Source organism: Condylura cristata, unplaced genomic scaffold, assembly GCF_000260355.1.
Source record: "Condylura cristata isolate star-nosed mole 26May11 unplaced genomic scaffold, ConCri1.0 scaffold00015, whole genome shotgun sequence".
NCBI lineage: Eukaryota > Metazoa > Chordata > Mammalia > Eulipotyphla > Talpidae > Condylura > Condylura cristata.
Genome location: NW_004567116.1, coordinates 1305062 through 1314110, shown reverse-complemented (window position 1 = coordinate 1314110; position 9049 = coordinate 1305062).

Below are 9049 nucleotides of genomic sequence, written 5' to 3'. Positions count from 1 at the left end.
ACAAAGGTCAGGCCTAACGTCTAGGCTGGGCGATTTCCTCGTATTCGGCTTCCCTGGCTGGACTGGTTTTCTGCCACCACCACTTGGAAGGTTCATTTTACTTGGGTCCCTTTTTCTCTTCCAAGACAAGACTCATCACTGATGTGCGCTTTATCCCTATCACTACATTCCCTTAGTGTGATTGGTGGGGCTGGCAAGTTTCAAAGTGGGGATTCATACAGTGCTGGTCCTTGTGAAGGAGAGGATTATGTCAGGTTTTGCTGATAGGAGTAGTAAGACTTCTGAGGTGTGGTGTGATGTTACAGAAGGCTAAACATGGGCATTCCATGTTTTTGCACTAGACAACTTATCTAAATTCTACAGGAAGTCATTCTGCTTTGAGAGCATTGTCTCAATGCTTTCAGATAACTAGTTTTCAGTATTGTCAGGATCTAGACAGGATTAATGCATTTTTTTTAATTAAAAAAAATTTCACACTGATGCAGCATCGTTTTAAAGTTACACATTGAAAAGCTTAAGAATGGAAAAAGTGAACTCGAGGAAGTGGGTAATGAGGAAGAATTGCATGTTGGTATTTCAACATTAGGCTTGATAAAATACTGATTTATGCATACAAGAACTAGAGGTACGGGGGTGGGGTGAGGATTCATCAGAGACAGTAGGGAACAGAACAGATGTGCTGAAACCCACTGCTGAGGGGAGACAGGGAAGGTCTACTGCACTCTGGGTCACTCCCTGGCTGGAGATGGAACTGAGCTTCTGTTGTGCTGCATTTGAACCCCTTGTGCCACCAGGGAGGGCTCTCAACTATTTTTTAAAGATTATTTTACTTTCATACAAGAGCTGGGATGCAGTCCAGAGGTTTGGGGGTTGAGGGAGAGAAGCTTCACCAGGGACAGAACAGGCAGGTTTGAAGTAAACACTGCTGAGGGGAGCAAAGGGCTCCCCTCAAATAGACGTGTACCATGTGGGTCAGTGCTCTGGCTAGGGTGCACGGTGGGCCTTCTGAGTGGTAGAGCTGACTTTTAGAGCATAAAGCGCCAATGGAGGGAGGCCCTCCTTTCGGGCATCCCTAAAGTTGGGGTTAACTAGTGAATGTTAAGTTCAGGTGTCTCACCAGAGCTACATCTCAACTAGATGAGAGGCTGGAGGGCGAAATGGACTGTTTTGTGTTGTGGCATTAAATGTTGTGAATTGTCGGGGGCCTCCCTGGTGGCACGGGTTGAAGGGCAGCGTTATGAAGCTGCCCTGCAGCCACTGCAGCACGAGTTCAACCCCCAACCGCGGAGGTGGCCACAGGGTGCAGCAGACTCACCCACTGCTCCCCTCAGCAGTATATTTCAGCCAATCCACCTGTTCCCCACTGTCTTTAGTGAATCCTCTCTCAGTCCTGCACCTCTGGCCTGTACTCCAGTTCTTGTATGCATGAATAAATAGTTTAAAAAAACTTGCTCAGTTGAGCACACACCCCACATGGTCTTTGCTTCCTAACCAGGCAAAAGGAATTCCCAGGGTGGTGGTGCAAAGTCCCTGCTACATTTCTGTTGAGGGCTTGGGGAACAAACAGTTCACTGGATGAAAGCAGGAGAAAGTGGCATTCTAAAAGGAAATATATTCAAAATCTAAAGCCTTTGACTATATTAAAATACTTGTGCATTTGAAGAGTTCAGAGCCAAATTAGTAAAAGTGCATAGCAAATAGAAAAGGTAAATGCTTCCAAGTATGATTGATGGGGTTCACTTTTTGGATACTAACTCATTTAAATAGGGAGAATGGGGAAATGTGGATGGGTGAGTAATGTGTGTAAACAAAAATAAGTAATTTCCAGAAGTAAATGGAGCATTACGAACAGCTGAAACAAGCTGTCTCTGGGTTAGGGTGCTGCAGGAGAGGGAAAGTCCTATTGACTTTGTTAGACCATGTTTTCCATTATTTTGATAAAAATCAAAAGTTTTATTTGTTAACAGCTCTTTTTCTCCCCATTTTAAGCCCAATGGTGACGGCTTAGTGCTTAGTGAGCCTTCCAGCTTTTCAAATGCAAATCGTTGACCTTGGGGACTTGCATTACATTATTGGCAAGTAAATATTGTCCCTGAGTAAAGGGCTGGATGATTTCGGGAGGGTGGATGCCAAAGGAGGCAATCTGCTGGTCATCGGGACACCTGGGGAGCTGCCTTGAGCCTTAATCACTGCTGGGATAGGTGTCACTTGTCCAGGCTGACAAAAGCAGAGAACTGGGCTTTTTGTGCTCCTGGGCTGCTGGCGCCTCTCCTCAGTACCAGCTTAGTTCGCACACCTGTGAAACGTGGAGGGCTCAGCGAAGATGGCCAGTTCTGAATCCACGCAGGTGAAGACTCATGAAATGAAATTAACAAGGTTTTAAGGTCTATTCGTTTCTCAGCTCACATTTCCCCCAAAATAAATACTTGAATGGTCATGCACTCCACAGTTTAGTGGGCAGTATTTTGTACTTGGTGGTATGTAAAATGAAGTGTTCTAAAATCAGTGACGTTTTGGGGTGGGTGACTAGGTTACTTTGCATGAGTAAGTCTGTGAGCTGTATTCTGAGGTAGAATGGCATTTTACATTTTGCTCCATGCTGTCAAATTGGTCGCTGTTACTCCATTTTGAAGTATGAAGATGTTTCTATAAATTTTTAGTACGGCACCTTTTATGTTTTCTAATCTCAAGAATGTTATTTTAGTGTAGCTATACTTAGCATATATTTATGTATACAGAACTGGGTACAGGTCAGAGGTGCAGGGACAATGAGAGGATTCACCAGAGGCAGAGTGGGGAGCAGAACAGATCGACAAAGTACTGCTGAGGGGAGCAGTGGGGAGAGGTCTGCGGCGCCATGTGGATCACCTACCTGACAGGGATCGAGCTCACACTGAGGCGGCCACGGCTTGGCTCGGCTTTGTAGTGCAGCACTCCAACTCGAAGCGCCACCAGGGAGGGCCCAGAAATGGGTTTTAATGCTGTATTGTAGGAAGTCACTTTTTTTGGTGAAGTATTCCACTGGCAGTGCAAGACAAAGCTTGTACTTTTTAGAACCTCATATTTGGTGAAAGTTTATTGGCTTTGTATTGAATCTGCTCTTCCATCAGGGTGTGTTGTCATGCTTGGCTGGTTAAGGTGTTCGCTCTCAGAGGCATTGTGCACTCGGGCCTGCTGACTCCTGGAGGTGGGCCTGTGTTACCTGTGAGGAAGATATGCTCCAGCCTTGGTTAGGCTGCTCTTCGGTCATGGTTGTGGCTCCAGTTCCAGGTGTTCAGTGTTCAAATCCTTGGTGGTTTCTTTTGTTTTACCCTTTTGCTGTCCAGCTCTGGTACAGCCTTGTGCTGCCCAGAGAGCAGGCTGCTCCCGCCCGATTTCACTAAGCTATACGACCGACTATACCACACTTTTTGCGCGTTGGTCCTGCTTTTCCTATGTACTTCATGCAATTTTGTATTCAGTGATGTGATTTACCAAAGTAAATGAAATGTGAACAGTGCCCGGGCACCAAAAACCAGTTAACTTAGTCATAAGGTAATTTCTCGAAACAAATATCCTTTATGCTTTAGTTGTTAGCCATCGTTGGGATAGCAGATGGACAGGAGACTTTGCTGGCCGTGTTTCCCCCTGCACCAACTAGGTAACTTCATGTGAGCGGTGCACAGATCTTACCCACAGGTGGTATGGTGGATGTTTGGTTTGTCTGGAGACAATCCTTCCAAAATGCATGCCTCTTCATTTCTTCTCTTACCTCAGCAATTTTCTTCCTTTGAAGATTGCTTTTTCTAGAATTCTGACCCTTTGACCCCTTGTCCAGTTCATCGGTCCAGCTTTTTCATCGTCCCACCTACCCAACCTAAAATGCATAGCCAGTCGTCATGACTCCTTTGCTTGCAGTGTCCTTGTGAGCCTGGGCCCACCCCAGGCCCCAGCTTTATCATGCTCTCCGTGAAACCACAGCCCATGTAAAGCAAGCTCGTGAGGTTGGTGAAGCCGAGCGCGAGACGGTCTCCCTTCAAAAAGGTTCACAGTGCCCATGTCCTGTAGACGTGTTCTCCTGTCAGTCCAGCGCTTTCCCGTGCTTCGCAGTGACCTGCTTCATACTTCACCGAGAAAACGGAAGCCATGAGCAGGGACCCTCGGCTTCCTCTCCACCTGCTCACCCAGCGCCTGCGTTCGCATCCACTCCCTCGTGTTAACGGCTGCTGCCCCTGCTTTAGGGCCACCTTCCCCTGAGGCGTGGGGCTTGTTTTGGTTTTTTAGCCTTTTTGGTCATTTTTTTCTTTTGTATCAATTTTTTGAAATTTTCTTATTTTGACTATTTTGCCTATTATCATTTCATCATTCTTTTTATAGCAAAACTTATTTTTTAAAAAAGAGTATTTATGTGCACAAGAACTGGGGTACAGGCCAGAGGTGTGGGGGGGTGAGACAGAGTGGGGAGCAGAACAGGTGGATCTACTGAGAGACACTGCCGAGGGGAGCAGCGGGCAGGTCAGGAGGGGTCTGATGCCCATGTGGTCATGCCCTGGCCAGGGATTGAAACTGCAGCCGCAGCAGCTGTGGACAGCACCACAGGTTTGACCTGTTGTGCCACCAGGAGGCCCCTGAACATTAACAATTACTTTGACATAATGGCTGACTCCGTTCCCTAAACTTGAAGCACTTGACTTCCAGGGCACAGTACTTAGTTTCCTGCCTTTGCAGTTGCCGCTGCTGGCTCCCTTTTCTCTGACTTGTTGCTGTCCGGGGGTTCCATGGTCAGTCTTGGTCTTCGGTGGCCGCCGCCTACGCAAGCCCGTGCTTCCCCACGCCTTGCCCCTGGCCATCTGTGTACAAATATTCCCAGTTTCTATCTCCACCCCAAACCTCCCAAATGCCAGGCTCATGCCCACTGCCCACTAGACACTGTGCTCGGGTCTCTGGAATGTCAACACCCTGTGTAAAACCTCTGATCTCGGAGCAGCCCTCCTCCTGGGGGCCACACTCCTGTGCGCCCTGTCCGCATCCCAGTGGCCGCTCCCTCCTCCGGCTGCTCTCACCAGAACCTTGGGGATGGCACCCACGTTCAGTCCACCAGGAAGTCTCGGTGGCCTACGATTCCCCCTCTCACCTGGGCTCTAAGTTCTTCCCTGACTCGTCTCCTCACGTCCGCCGTCTTTGCAGTGAGTTAGCCCCAGGAGCAACTGCTCCTTTAGGTGCTGTCGCCAGCTCCCTTGGCTTTACCTACCATTTCAAGACTGAAGGCTCCGCTGTACCCCTGGAACCCTGACTTTCTCCTGTCAGGCAGGCGTCTAGGCAGGAGGCCAGGAGCTTGGTCGCTGAGGCTCACCTGTCGTCCCCTAGCTTGGATAGCCCCAAGCTCTCCAGTCAGGCACAGGGTTGCTCTCTGAGGACTAAGTACTACCAGTTTTCAAGAGGAAGGCATCAGGAGGAAAGGCAGCTCGGAGTCAGGGCTCCTCCAGGAGTCCGGGTGACCTCTCGTTTCCCTCCTGGTTACTGGCCCTCCGCCACGGCACTGTCCACACCTCCCCATCCTCTGCTGGGACATCTGGCGAGGTCTGAAGAATCTGTCCTTTTCCCACGTGCTGCTGACTGACATCTGGTGGGTAGAAGCCAGGAATGCTGTCCAGTGTGTTACAGACACCCCAGCGTGTGCTGCCCAGTGTGGTCAGTTCCACGTGCAACGTATGAGTGGAAAAGGCCACGAGGCTCCCAAAGCTTAGTATAAAAAAGGTCATCTGAATATTTCTAAATGATCATTATATGTTGAAATATTTTGAGTGTGTTGAGTTTAATAAAACGTTATTAAAATAATAGTTGAAACTGTTCTAACACGTTTCTTCTCAGGTCTCTGTGTTGCAACTTGCAATTGTAGCTGGCAAATTCTGTTGGATTATGCTGATTTTGATTCCAAAGACTTTGAGAGTTCTTGGTCATCTTAATACCTGCCAAGCTTGCTGTGCCTGAAGTAGAACTACCGAGTCTCCCCCTCCAGACAGAAGCATTTCTTTTCAGTCTTTCCTCTCTTTCGGTGGCTTTACCATCCAGGTACGTGCCGCAGCCAGATTCCTGGTAGGCATCGTGAATCTTTTCAACCCCCCATGTCAGTTCTCTTTTTTTTTTTTTAAGTGAATATATATATTTTTTATTTTATTTACTACAAAAGTTTATTTTTACATCATTTTGCACATTTTTTTTTCCATCTGGATTGTAATCCCCGCGGGTCAGTTCTCTTTTTTTAAAAAAAAAAATTTTGTGTATACAGAACTGGGGTACAGGCCAGAGGCTCGGGGCGGCGAGAGGCTTCACCAGAGACAGAGTGGGGAGCAGAACAGGCAGATCGACAAAGTCCACTGCTGAGGGGAGCAGCGGGCAGGTCAGGAGAGGTCTGCCGCGCCATGTGGTCACCTCCAGGGCAGGTGGGGATTGAACTCATGTGGAAGTGGCTTGAGCTTCTGAGTGCTGTGCGTCAACCTGCTGCGCTACCGGGAAGGGCCCTCTCTCTCTCTTTAAATTTATTTATGCATGTAAGAACAGCAGTACAGGTCAGAGGTGTGGAGTCAGAAGTGGTGAGAGGATTCACCAGAGACAGTGGAAAACAACAGGTGGATTGGCCAAAATCCACTGCTGAGGGGCAGCGGGGAGAGTGGTCCCTCCCTGGCCAGGGATTGAACTCGTGCTCCAGTGGTTGTGGACAGCTTCCTAGTGCTGAGACTTACCCTGCGCCACCAGGGAGGCCCCGTGCTGGTTCTTCAGCACACTTGACAGCAAGCGTCTGCAGTCTGACTGTGTGCAGACCGTGCCATTGTCGCTCCGGCCTTTCCGGGGCTCTTCCGTCGTGCTTTTTCCTCTCCAGTTTTACCTGTTCAGCATGTGGTGTGGACTTGTTCATCCTAAATCAGCTCATCACTCCCTACTTAGTAACTTCCTATTTCAAGGTAAAGTGCCTGTTGCCTGCACCGGCGTGCAATGGCTCTACCCCGCCCTGCAACATCGTTTCAGGCCCTCTCCTAGCCGCCTTTTTCTGACCATACCGGTCCGCTCTCAGATCCTTGTGCACTAAACGCCTTCCTACTTCAGGGCCTTTTTACCGCCCGGGTGGACCTTCCTCTTGACCACACTGACTTCCTGTCCTCCAGGTCTTAGCTTTAGGAACACGCTTCCGAGATGATTCGAGAACATCTTGCTGCCTTGCTGCTCCTCCCGTTCTTCTTTCACCGTGCCGTTTGTTTGCTTTAGTCCTGTACCGGGTATTTTCCTCACAGAAATGGAAGCGATAGGAAATTGGCCTAGTGCCCTAGTGCCTGGCAACATTTAGGCATTTAGTGGTGTATCTCTTTCATTTGAACACTTCAGGATGTTCTACCCTTAGGACTGCTGGCTGCTCCCTCCGTTTCAGTAGCTCCTTCCTGCAGCTCTGTGCTGTAGTGAACAGCACCAGGAACCTGGGGCCTTGTTTCCTCATTCCTGTGTGAGCAGGGCATCGTAACCTTTCTAAACTTCCGTTGCTGCAGTTACCAGGGGAGCCAATGCGGCTGTACTCGTGTTTGTGGGTTAGCAGAGAAGATAACCCAGTCCGTCCGTAGGGCCCTCAGTCTTGAGGTTTGGATTTGGCCTGGATCCTCAAAGGGCCTGAAAACCCAGGGCACCGACTGAATGACTCGTCACCAGACCTCCCCCCTTCTGTGGGCTGCTGGGCTTGATCTGTCAGTTGTCACCCCCATCCCATCTCTGAGGACCAGACTTATGACTGAAATCCTGACAACCAGGGAGGCCAAGTTGCTTCCGATCATGGCTGCACCAGTGCTCTTCTGCTCTCGGGACGAGCTCTGTGCTGTGCACTGAGGGCTGGGCGCTTCCGTTCACACTAACTTCACTGTGTGGCTGGAAATGGAGAAGGGGTGGACCCGAGGCCACCGACAGGCCTCTGAGGCTTGGGCTGTAGGAGGGGCTCTTCCCGAGCAGGCGCTGTGGATTCACGGGGCTGCTTCCTCACCACCCTAGGGGCAGTGCTGCAGTAGAGAACCCCCGGGGTTCTGGAGCACCCACTGTGGGAATTGGTGCATTCATAGGCAGGGGTACTGACATCAGGCCGGGTGTATTTTGCCTTTCATTTCAAGTGCCTCGCTGGGTCTGTTGCTCTGGTTAGACCTTGCTTGTTCCAGAACCCCACCTCAACCTGCCGATTACTCAGGAGGAATCCTGAAGCTGAATGGCCTGGGATAGGATTCACCACTACCCCCAGACCCCAACCAGGCTAGATATTTCCTTGGCTTTCTACGGCTCTCACAATCTAGCGATACCAGTGAGTATAAATCTATGTCAAAGAACCAAAGTATTTTGATGAGTTTAAATCAAACTCAAAGCTGTATTTTGTAGCATCACACAAATGATTCTCTGAACTCTCAAAATACTTCCTCAGCAGTTAACCATTTTCATCATACCATCCTCAAGTGTCTCAGAGATATTACCTCCCCTACCCTACTTTAGTGGTGCCTGGTGCAAAAGCCCTCACGAGGGGCCTGCGCCAGCTGTAACGGGGTCCAGCCGGTCAGGAGGGGAACAGCACAGCCCGTCCTACTTATGGCTTCAGCAGCTCAGCGACTTAAATCCTGTCCCTGTGACTGTCCCTTCCTTTTCCTGCCTACAAAACAGCGCTGGCCTCATGCCTCGGGAGACCTCTGAAGTTCACCACTAGTACTCCATTCAGTGATCTTTCAAGAAAATGGCGATCTTGTGGCCCCTAATAAGAGTGCCAGGGCTGGCATGCAATTCCTTTCACGAGGTCTACAAGGCTCTGGCGGACTGTCTACCTGTAATTTACCCTTTCAGGTTTGTACTTCTTGTCACTTCCGTGCTTGTTCTTTGTTGGTATCACACTTGTCCTATGAAGGGGCCTTCAAATTTGCTCTGGTCTTGGAATAACTCCACCTGTCCCCCACCCCCGGCCACCCCCCACCTCCGCCCCCTTAGTCTTATTAAGTATTTTCACAGCACTTACTCCTCCACAGTACTTATCACAGGTGAATTAAGGTTTGCATCACTA